The sequence below is a fragment of the Peromyscus eremicus genome, chromosome 12 (genome assembly GCF_949786415.1).
Source record: "Peromyscus eremicus chromosome 12, PerEre_H2_v1, whole genome shotgun sequence".
NCBI classification, from domain to species: domain Eukaryota; kingdom Metazoa; phylum Chordata; class Mammalia; order Rodentia; family Cricetidae; genus Peromyscus; species Peromyscus eremicus.
The window spans coordinates 35,244,624-35,257,021 of NC_081428.1; the positions used below are offsets into that span (position 1 = coordinate 35,244,624).

The 12,398-nt window shown below is 35.1% G+C and overlaps 1 pseudogene; it reads right to left on the reverse strand.

The window, feature by feature from the left end:
• Positions 1-2,236: 2,236 nt before the first annotated feature.
• On the reverse strand, positions 2,237-3,485 carry LOC131922881 (E3 ubiquitin-protein ligase CHIP-like; annotated as a pseudogene).
• Between the last annotated feature and the right edge of the window lie 8,913 nt (positions 3,486-12,398).

Consider the following 12,398-nt stretch of genomic DNA (forward strand, 5'->3'; position numbering starts at 1 on the left):
TTCTCAATTGAGGTTCCTATTTCCCAGACGGCTCTAGTTTGAATCAAGTTCATTAGTTTTTTGTTGTTCCTCATGGAAAGGTATGCTCTATGACACCCTCTCCTTGATAGAGTATTGACAGGGCCTACCTTGAAGAGATCTGTTGCTATAACATTCAGAAGGCAACTTCTCATCAATGCCAGGATTCACAGTGTTAGCAATTTATTTGTGTAACAAATTAAACTAGAATACAGCACCCAGGTTTTAAGATGTACTCATTACATATTACTCTTCAGTTTGTTTTGCTGAAAATGGAGAATATGGATGAGTTGACTTTAAGGTTCTCAGTGTTAAAATCTCACCATGCAGTCATTATCAAAATTCCTTCTTTTCTTTTTGTGATAGGTCATATTAATTATGAAAGTATGTCCAGGCAACATGTCACAAACAAAGAAATACACATTTATTCAATACCACAAAAACTGGTATTTCCTGACAGCAGCTGCAACTTTTCAAGATGAAGAAAGTATATTATTATTTTTACTAAAGCAAATTAAACTTAATTAAGCAATGTCAGTGCACATTCAGGGTGTGATGCTGCTGCACTGGCTAAGAGGATGATGGACACATATATTAGTGTAATATTCATTTCGATGTTAAATGTTCAGCTTAAGCCATTAAATCAAGTGAGAGAAAATTTATGCACACCCATGTTTATCTCTTCTGTCAGGCATTATCTCAGCCTCCTTATTTTACTGAGCCCATGACAGGGACTAATTAATCATGAAATGTGTTTTCCTTGGTTTTCAGGTTAACACTAATGTGTGCTCTACCTACTTGAAAGTAAAGAGTATGCCAGAATGGGAAGTGAATTATGCTATTATATTGCTGGAACTTTATACATTGAGTCATTCTCTGAGAACAGTGTAGATTCCTCCAAACATATGTACATGACGAAAATCAGCTACTGCTTAGAAACACATGAGTAATACTTAAGAAATATTCTGTTTTAATTTTTTCTAAAGTATATTGGTTGTCTTCTCGGAATTAATATTTTTCAATGGAACAATGTTGGAGATATCAATGTATTGTAGCTGATTCTTTCCAGCCTTTAGATAGTAGTGTTCAATTAAGATGTGTCTGTGGGTTTTACCATGTTCGTTGCTTTAGCTGTTCAGCTATGAAGCTTAAATTCTTTGAGTTCATTCCCTGATTAGTTCATAGGTTATAAGCCAAATGTGAAAATTCTACTTTCACTCCTTTATTGTTATTTTTTTTTTATTTAACAAAAGAGAGGAAAGTTTAGGTATTAAAATTTTAGGTGGAATTTTGCGTTTTGATGTTCTGTTTTAAAATTAATGATTTTCTGATTAATGTTTCCAATCCAGAAGAGTTTACTTAGAAAATATCAAAACTAGGGGTGGACTGACAACTCAGTGGTTACATACACTTGCTGGACTCACAGAGAAATTATATTCAGTTCCTAGTGCACTCACATTAGGTATCTCACAACCACCTCTTCCTCCATCTCCAGGGAACCCCACGACCCATTCTGGCCTACACAGGAACCAGCACACAGGCGCATACACAAACATGCACATAAATAAAAATAAATAATAACAAAAGAAAATATCCTAACTTAAAACTGCAAGAAAATAATCATCAGTAATATGCTCAGAAGACACATAGCTATTCTTAATAATCTGTTCCATTCCTTATTATAATTTTACATAATCCACATTGAATTTCAAAATTTTTGAGGATTCTATAATCTACATGTTAATATTTTGTAGACTATTTATTACTAGTCATTTAATATAAGCGCACACATAATACCTTAATTATTTAAAAGGAGATTTTAATAGTTATAGAATATTCCACATAAGGCATTATAATTATTTTTCTACCATGTTTTCTATAAATTTAAATTTTCATATGCATTTCTTTACATACATTTTATTGTGTGTGATTCATCCTTTGAATCAATTTCATTATTTGTTTACTTTTTTACTTATTAGTGCTCACAGACTTCATTACAGGACAGCGGCAGCAGAAGCAATCTCAGGCGAACCTCACCCACTCTCCAGCCCAGAACCGGGAACAGAGAAGGCTCATGTCTCAGTAATAGGTATGCTGAGTAAGGATCAGCTAAGTATCAATCAGCATGGCAGACAGGGGCAAGCCCCAGGACAAGAACTACATACAGAAACTGGAGCTTCTGTCCCCAGCCCCTCGTGGGCCAGGCATAGTATTCTACCTAGTTGTTCTCTGATATGAATGCATCAATGACTTCCTCCATTGCCATGTGTGGGATGAGCTGTTTCTGTGTCAGAGGACTCTGGGTCACAGAGGCAAAGTGACCCATATGCTGCAGGGACTCTTTAGTGTCCTTTTGGTAATATCTGCTACCACTGGATGTGAATTAAGGTTCCCACATTAGCTCAAACATGATATTCCCACACAAGTAGCCAGGGATAGCTCCCTTCTGTAGTTTGAGTTTTCCTGCCTGGCCCACAGTCAGGACAAATCTCTCTCACCTGCCGGTCCCACAGCTGCTCAGACCCGACCAAGTAAACACAGAGACTTATATTGGTTACAAACTGTATGGCCATGGAGGGTTCTTGCTAACTGTTCTTACAGCTTAAATTAATCCATTTCTATAAATCTATACCTTGCCACGTGGCTCGTGGCTTACCGGCATCTTCACATGCTGTTTGTCATCGTGGCGGCTGGCAGTGTCTCTCTGACTCAGCCTTCCACTTCCCAGCTTTACTCTCCTCCTTGTCCCGCCTATACTTCCTGCCTAGCCAATGGCCAATCAGTGTTTTATTTATTGACTAATCAGCAACACGTTTGCCATACAAAACATCCCACAGCACCCTTCCTTCTCTTCTAGTCCACCTGAGAGAAGAACTCATCCAAGTCTGCCATGTATGCATCATGCTTGGCCTCTATGCAGGCCTGCTCAGCCGGGACATGGCCTTCACATCACCCCACCACCCCACCTTGTGGTTCCGGCTGACACTCTTCTAGTTCCCTCTAGCTATGCAGCAGTGAGCCTGGTCAGATAGGAGTGCAGTTCTATCTCCCAGAGGATTTTCCATTCCTCAGTACTGTCCCAGACTTGCTTCTTGAACAACGGGAAGGGCACTAGGAATATCATCTTCTAAGTTGTGTCCCTGTTCCTTGACCAAACTATAGGCTTGCTGCAGATTGGCGATGACCTCATCACAACTCTCCGTCTCTAGCTGACACTGCTTCTGGAAGAAGTGCACCTTCACGGATTTGCCCATCCACTTCTAGGCCTCTCTGGCAGTCAGCAAGTGCTTGTTCAGGCTGCTACAGCTTCAGACTGGACAGGCCCCAGTTGGTGTATTACACTGCCACGGTGGGACCTTGGTGATGGAGGAGCCATGGCAGACTGGTGCTGCTGCTAGGTGCTTGCAGCCCAGGGAGAGCTCCCGGACCTCCTTTTTTTCCTTGCCATTTATCACACTGCATGTCATAGCTAAGGTTCTGCACACCACCACCCACCTCTCACATCCTCCTCAGTGACTGGCTTTGACTTACTTTTAAATAAAATATATGTCAGAGTATAAACATATCTGATAATTTTAATATTTAACTATACTTTGTTTCAATTTTATGTCATTTCTGATATCTTATTTTATGATTTCATTTGTAGAGTCTTCTTTATAATGGACTGGGTATTATTACAGCATTCAAGATTTTGTTTTTTGAAACAAGGTTTTGCTGTGTAGCACTGGCTGTTTGGACCAGACTGGCCTCAAACTCACTCTGCCTCTGCCTCAAAGTGCTGGGATTAAGGGTGTGTGGCACTACTGCCTGGCAGCATTCAGGAAATTTAATCTATCCTTTCTCATAGTCAGTGACTACACACAAAAGGCGTAGCACAAATCTTAAAAGGTCTTATTAATAAAATCAAACCTGAAGCCAGCTGGAAGATCAGAGAAGCAGAACAAGCCACAGCCACCTCACCTTGCCAGTTCCTCAGCTGATCCTGTTTCCTCAAACTGGAAGCCTCTATGTCCTCATATCCGAATGGATCTCAGCTGAACTGCTGCTCTAAAGCCTAAAAGCTTAACCAGGCTCTAGTTACTGGTTTTCACGCCTTATATACCTTTCTTCTTTCTGCCATCACTTCCTGGGATTAAAGGCATGTGTCACCATGCCTGGCTGTTTCCAGTGTGGCTTTGAACTCACAGAGATCCAGAAGGATCTCTGCCTTCAGAATGCTAGGATTAAAGATATGTGTGCCACCATTTTCTGACCTCTGTATCTAGTGGCTATTCTGTTCTCTGATCCTAGAGAAGTTTATTAGGGTGCACAATATTTTGGGGAACACAATATCACCACAAAAAGGCAACTATTTGCCTAAGAATTAACCTTATTTCTACTCTATAGCTTAAGACTATATTTCATTTTTAAAATTTGGTGTGTATAGTTTACTTGTTCCTTAAGATCAAATTGACAACAGCCATCTTTTCTGGATATATACAAATTTCAGGGTTTTTTTTTTCAGTTATAAAATGCTGTTCTGTAATACATGAAATATTTATTATACATCCCATAATTTTTTTGTCCTTTTCAAAGTCAAATATTATCTATCTAATATACATTTTAAACACAAAGGTTACAAGTAAGTTAAGTTCTACACTTTGTAATACATTGGTCTTACTCTTTTTTTCCTGTAAGTGTGAAATGATACCAAATTACATGTATTGTTCCTTTGTAAATGTGAATAGGGATGATAATGTTTCCTTGTGTATTTGCTTCTTGTAAAACTAGGTATGGCATGAAATTAGGTGCATGGTAGCCATATCTGTAAAGGAGAAGAAACCAGTAACAAGAGGATAGTGATATGACCATTTTTTCAGGAGTATCATCTGTGAGTAAGAAGATTGAGAAACAGATTGAAAAAACAATGCAACTCTCTCTCTCTCTCTCTCTCTCTCTCTCTCTCTCTCTCTCTCTCTCTCTCTCTCTCATACACACACACTCACACATAACCAATTCTAGGTAAAAATCTGACGTGATCTAGTTGTTAACTTCATGTTTCTTGAGCATAGTGTCATATTGATTGTATCGCAGACACTATATTTGTCATAGGAATGAAAGCAATTTTTTTCTTGAAATTTTTGTAGAATTATTTGTTGTTGCCAAGCAGTTACTAAGTTAGATGAACAGGTCTTGATAGTGTGATAATAAAAAATTCTTTGAAAATACTTCAGAAAATTAGTTCACATGCCCTAACCCTAATGAATTCTGGGTCAAGTTGGGGTTTGCAATTACATGTATGCATATTTTCTTTCACCTTTTAAACTGTGAAATTAGCAAACCATCAGTGGCAAATTAGCATGGTATAATCAATAAATAAACTAGCAATTCTTTTTTAGAACAATGCAAAACCATGATTCAGTATAGTTTATGGCATCTTAGAGGTGACATATAGAATCAAAGTCTATTACTGGTATTTATAGACAAGGAGTAACAAAAAGTAAAATTGGATTAATTAGGTTTTTTTTAATTTAATTGTTCTGTGTGTTTAGGAATTTTTGTCTACCTCTGTCTCTGTACTATGTATGTGAATATAGAGCTTGAGAGGTCAGAAGAGTGAATTTTTGCCACCAGAATTGGAGTTACAGAAGGTTTTAAGCCACAGTGTGGATGCTGGGAAGGGAATCTCTGGGTTCTCTACTAAAGCAGTAAGTGCTCTTACAACCTGGACTATCTCTCCAGCCCCAAAGTCAAAGAAGCTATCTTTGCATCTATCTTCACCATCAACTCCAGAACTCTTTTATCTTGCAGAATTCAGGAAACACACCTTAAAAATTCTTTCTTTTTTTATGTTTTCTTTTGAGAGGAGAGAGAGACAGAGACAGAGACCGAGAGACAGAGAGAGAGAGAATAAAGTTGGGTGGTAAGGCAGGTGGGAAGATAAGGATAAGGGGGAAAACTTGATCCAAATACATTGTAAAAAAAAAAAATTCTTCTCCATTCTCTCTTTCCCCAATGCTACTACTGGAAATCACTTTTCTATTACGAGTGTCCCTCAATTGGACTACTTCAAACATGGCAGACATGGCTATAAAATACTGGGCGACTTAATCCACATGCATCTATTCTTGATATTATGCTTAATACATTTTCCTTACCATTACCCCTGTTGTGCCCACCACAGGGCATCCTTCCTTTTAATTACTTGTTCTACCATGGCTAGATCATTTTCATTTCTGCCAACATTCTAGGGGTGCTAAATACTTCAAGCCCTTTTCTTCTTTGTTATTTTCAGTTGGCTTCTTTGCTGCTGCTGATGTTAGCCACCCTAGTAAATGAGAGGCAGGGTCATATAGCTTAGATTTTTCAATTACTTGGTGTTCATGAATGTTATTTGAGATTTTTTTATTGTAACTTTTTTTGTGTATTGATATAGCTTTTGAGAAATGGCTAAATCTTTCATGATTTTTTTTCAGATACAGTTGGGTTTTGTTACTGTTGAGTTTTAAGCATATGTTGTATATTCTGGATGGCATGATTATTGAATAAATAATCTTTATTGTATCAAAGTTAAATGATGTAAATATAGCCCATGAAGATGTGGATCCTGTTAAATGAAATTGTTGTGATGATTGAGATATATCCCAGGTTTTCAAAATAAATATCATGCTGAGATTGAGACTGACAAATTATTGTACATAAGTATGTTATTAAATACTAAAATCTTTATTTCTTTACTAGAATTTCTTAGTGCCTTTATTTTCCCAAGTCTGTAGACTTTACCATAACAATAGTAATTTTGGGATTCTGTACTTATCTTATGGCTCCTAGTTACTCTTCAAATATTTTTATTGAGTAAGTAATTATATGCTAAACATAGAATTTTGCATTAATGAATACCAAAATTAATTTTAATTAAGTAAACACTGAATCTCATACATTTAATTTTTTTCAGAATATGTAAAAGAAAATTAAATGGACTAGCTATTTTATATTTAGGGCAGCATAAACCAAAACTATAAAGAGAGAAAAATGTAATTTCAAATGTAAACCTCAAATGCAAAAGCTAATCTTGCTTGACAGAGTGTGTTGTTAAACTGAAAATAGAAGGACTTTTATGTAAGAAAAAAATCTGATGTATTGCATAAAATCATAAAAAAAATTGAAAAGTTTTGTTGTTGTATTCTCAGGTTTTTGGAAAGCAAAGATAAATGTCATAGAATTCTAAAATACTTCACATAATATCCTATATAATAAATATGCCTGACATTATTATCTAGATAATATTCAAACATGAACTTTCTTCTAGGCAAATGTAATACAAGTTGATGAAATTAATTCATTCAATTTAGCTATTCAACTTCTGCAAATCATCCTGGCATTTGTAATGCTGTCTTTTAACTTGCTTTCCTTAGTTAACCAATTTGATGTTTCCCCAACCACAATTCCTGTCATTTAGCTCAGTATTTACAGTTAGCTTCTTGAATTCATGTATAAGTATAGGAGTTCCGAGAGTGGAAAGCATCCGTGATCCCATTCACACAATTGTGGAAAGCCTTGCCATTCTCACATTCATTTCCATGAGATCTCTTCTCCAACTGGACCCTGCAGGATATTTTATTTTTTTACGATGAACAGCAATATAGACCACTGATAAAAGAGGATTCATCCAATTACTATGAGTAAAGTAGCTTTAACTTCCTTTAGATATCCGCTAGCAAAATAGAAAATGACACTTACCGGACACATCAGCAGCACAATAGGGCCTTTATTGATTTTCATATCATGTTCTTCAGTCTGAGATAGCTCTCCAGAGAACACCACTTCCCAGCAGGAAAAAATTGCCTTTTCTATGTTTGAATTCTCAGGTCTATTAATGCATCCCTAGCTGGAGACAGTGTCATTTTCATTCTATTTCTTTGTAGTTGATGTGTCTACACCTTGCTATTGTAGTGCCTAATGGATGCTTGGGTTATAGGTCAAAGTATGAAAACAAAAAAAAAAATGAAATTGCTTAGCCTGTGAATCAATAAAAGGAACTCTTAACACTTTTTGTCTTGGGCAACCAATGCAATGTGATGAGTGCATTCAACCTTGTACTAAAACTATAAATAGAATATTTCTACTTTCAGCATTTATGTACTCAAAATGAAGATAAGTGGTGAATATATTTTTAATATACTATGTCTAGATCAAGGAAATTAATCAATTTGTTTTTGTCATGTTGATTAAAATATTCTATTTCCAAGAGTTGCCTTATAATGACACTGAAGGTTCTTCTATCACTCTGTAAAAATTCTACTTCAAATAAAATTTTACAAATAAACTCATATTCAATGAGAACAAACGTTACTTTTAAAATTGACTGTTCTATAATCACACTTGGTTATAGAAACCCCTAGGATTAATTATCTTTATGAGTTTAAATAGAGTATATTCTTGTTTGAACTGATATAAAACACTGAAAATAAGAGCCATAATATGTCATTTTCAAGGGAAGTTTAAATATTTTCAACTGCTCTTCAAATTTATTCAAAGGTTTACATTTTATTTATATTTTACATGTATGGTTTGATGTCCCATTAGTTGGATATTTTCTGCTAAACTTACATGCTTTTATTCATTATGTAAATACATTACACACAGAAAGAACTCACAAATAATTATGATGGTACAAGTAGGCCAAAATACTTTGTACAAATTTTCAAGATATTCATGTTAAACACCAAAATAATTTTCTGAAATACACACACACACACACACACACACACACACACACCAATTTATATATAAGAGAGTGTGATTCAAAGCCTGCCAGTGCTCCAGAGTGAACAGCTGGATAGTCCTTGGTTTCAAAACAATTAATCCCTGTCCCCCAAATTTCCCGTCAACTAGTTATTTAATTTGTTAGCTATTTCATGATTATATATAATCTAGAGTAATAAAGTTGGTGAATTTTACAAGAATTGAATTTATCTTGTAAAACATATTTAAAAACTACTGGTTACTCATGATTTAATTAAAGTGTTACTTTACTGGAAAAGAATTTCTAGCATGCCACTTTTAATACATGCTTTGGGGGAAAAGTCATATGAAAATACTTGTGGAAAAAAATAATTATGTGGGGAGATTTAATTGCACAACTTGAATAACATTGAATTTATAGGCCATGTTTTCTTTATTCATTGTGATATATATATATATATATATATATATATATATATATATATATATATCAACTTCATTAGTCACCAATGTTTTTCACAAGCAATCTGAAAGAGATGCAAAGAGAATAACCAAAGATACATAAAGAAAAACAATAAAAAATGCTGTAGGATGTCATTCTGTATGCTGTGAATATGCATTGTTCTGATTGGTTGATAAATAAAATGCTGATTGGCCAGGAGCCAGGCAGGAAGTATAGGCAGGGTGAGCAGATGAGGAGAATTATGGGAAGAGGAAGGGCTGAGTCAGGAGTCACCAGCCAGACACAGAGGAAGCAAGAAGTCAAGGCAGAACTGAGAAAAGGTACCAAGCCACATGGCTAAACATAAATAAGAATTATGGGTTAATTTAAGTGTAAGAGCTAGTCAGTGATAAGTCTGAGCTAATGGCTGAGCAATTTTAATTAATATAAGCTTCTGAGTGATTATTTTATAAGCAGGCCATGGGACTATCACAGCCTGATGGGACCTGAGTAAAACCTCCGACTACGAAAAACAAAACTAAACAAACAAATAAAAAAAACAGTAAACTGTAAACAAGTAAATCAGTACCTTATTTTCAGAGCTAATCTGTATTTTCAGAGCTGATGACAAATAAAGTTGTTCAAGAACAAAACTTAATGTAGATCAAAGTAACCATACATGATGAATACAGATTTTGGACAAATGTTACTCAAACTAACACTGGCCAAGTGATTATGAAACTAATTAGAATAGTTTAAAATCTTTCAACCCTGACAGTATTGAATTATCTCTCATGTTTTTTGTTAAAATAAGAAATGTTCATATTTTAAAATATAAGTGTCGCTCAAAATAAATAAGAAGTATATGAAAGACAAAATACCATGGAAAATTTATGATCATTTAAATAAACATTTCACTATATTTTCTATTCCTTAAATACAGCATAGCCCAGTATGCTACAGACTACTGAAAAACATGCATTTAGAGGCTGGAGGCAGAAAGATCAGTAGTTTCAGGGCAGCCTGAGTTATGTAAGTTCAAGAATAGTCTCCTCTACTTAGAAAATCACTCTCTGTAACCAAAGTACAGACAACAAAATATGCATCATCATATACAGATGCACCTCTAGAGTACTGGATAACCACAGTATTATAGTTTTTTGTTTACCAGTATTTTAATTGTGAACCAGTCCTTTGGCCTTTATTCTGACCCAATTTCAATAATATTTTTGTTAAAATAATGGAATCACAAATCTTTGAGCATTTCTACTCTGTCTCTTATATTTTATGTATGAAATTTTTGTCAAACTTAAAACATATATTATATAATTATAAATGCATATATACATAGCAACAATAGACAAAATGTTTCAAATACTTGATATAGTCTTTATTTTATTTTATATATTTGTTCATTTTTAAGCTTGGTCTCCCTAGTACAAGACACTATAAAACGACACAGTGAAACATAAACTTGGCACTTAGGAAATACGTATTATAACAAAATGAATTATATAATGAAATGAGTAAATAAATATATAAAATGTAAATGACTTAGTAGTAAATAATACTTAGCTATAACCATGGGGACCTTCAGTTTCATTCTAAAATTAGCAACAAACCCTTTTTTATTTATTTTATAATTTAATTTAATTTTACATGTCAGCCACGGATTCCCCTGTCCTCCCTCCTCCAGCCCCCCCCCCCCCCGTTTCCCCCAGCCCACCCTCCATTCCCATGTCTCCAGGGCAAGGACTCCCCTGGGGATTCAGCTCAGCCTGGTAGAACTCTCATCCAGTAACTGATGGAAGCAGATGCAGAGATCCATGGCCACGCCCCAGGTGGAGCTCTTGGAGTCCAATCGCGAGAAAGAGAGAGATTGTATGAGCGAGAATTGTTGAGATCATGATAGGAAAAGGCACAGGGACAAATAGCCAAATGAATGGAAACACATGAACTATGAACCAATAGCTGAGGAGCCCCCAACTGGATCAGGCCCTCTGGATAAGTGAGACATTTCATTAACTTGAACGGTTTGGGAGCTCCCCAGGCAGTGGGACTGGGACCTGTCCTTAGTGCATAAGCTGGCTGTTTGGAACCTGGGGCCTATGCGGGAAACTTTGCTCAGCCTGGGCAAAGGGAGGAGGAGACTGGACCTGCCTCGATTGAAGCAACAAACTCTTATGTGGCCGTTAAAAAGAAATAAACCTTCATTGTGTCAAAATCATTTAAAATCTGTGTATAAAGATTGTACATTGTCCATATACATTTTTCTTTTCTTTTTGGAAGAAAGAGATATGGTTATTTCAGAACATGCAGATAATACAGTCTAAGATCTTAAACATTATTTTTCATAATATTTTGGTTGCAATGTGTATTGGTTTTACTTTCTTCATAAGATTATTATTTAATTGTTCTTAGTAAATTTGCATATAATATAATCTTGAATTTTTCCATAACTTTCCATTAAAATCTACAATTATAATATACAATATGTTATGCTTCTAGAAACAATAATTTCTTTCAAAAACAGAATTACGGAATACACACATGCACATATATGTTTGCATATATAGCTGCTACATGTGCACATACTTGCTCCCACACTTGTGTGTACACAGAGTAAATTTACTTCTATCCCACTCATATTGTTACTTAATCTGCTTTATTTAGCATAAAAGATGTAGAAATAATTCTACTGTAATATTCAAAGCAGCTTTTTGAAGGTGACCACATACAGGACTGTATTAAATATCATACCTGAATATTGATTTCTTTAAAATAAAGAAACCAGAGTATAACCACAACAACCAATATTTCTTATACTATGATGTCCTAAAGCTCCTTGGAACTGTGTAAACCATAATCTTTACCAAATCTGACCCTTTCACCTTAGAACTGAATCATGAGCCAAAATAAATTTCTTCATTATAATATAAAATCTGCTTCTGTGTTAGTAGCAATAAAAACAGATTAAGGAATATTACCTACAAAATAAACATATTTCTCTCAGAAATATTTAAATTTATGTGTAAATATAAATGAATATTATAAATAATGTAAAGATTAAATAAAGTTTCTCAGGGGAGAGAGGGATAGCTCAGTCAGTAAGGTATTCATTTCCTTTGCATACAAACAGTCCAAATTTTGACCTTCAGAATACACATTTTTAAAAATGGCCAAAATATTACAAGAATATCCACTAATTTAAATA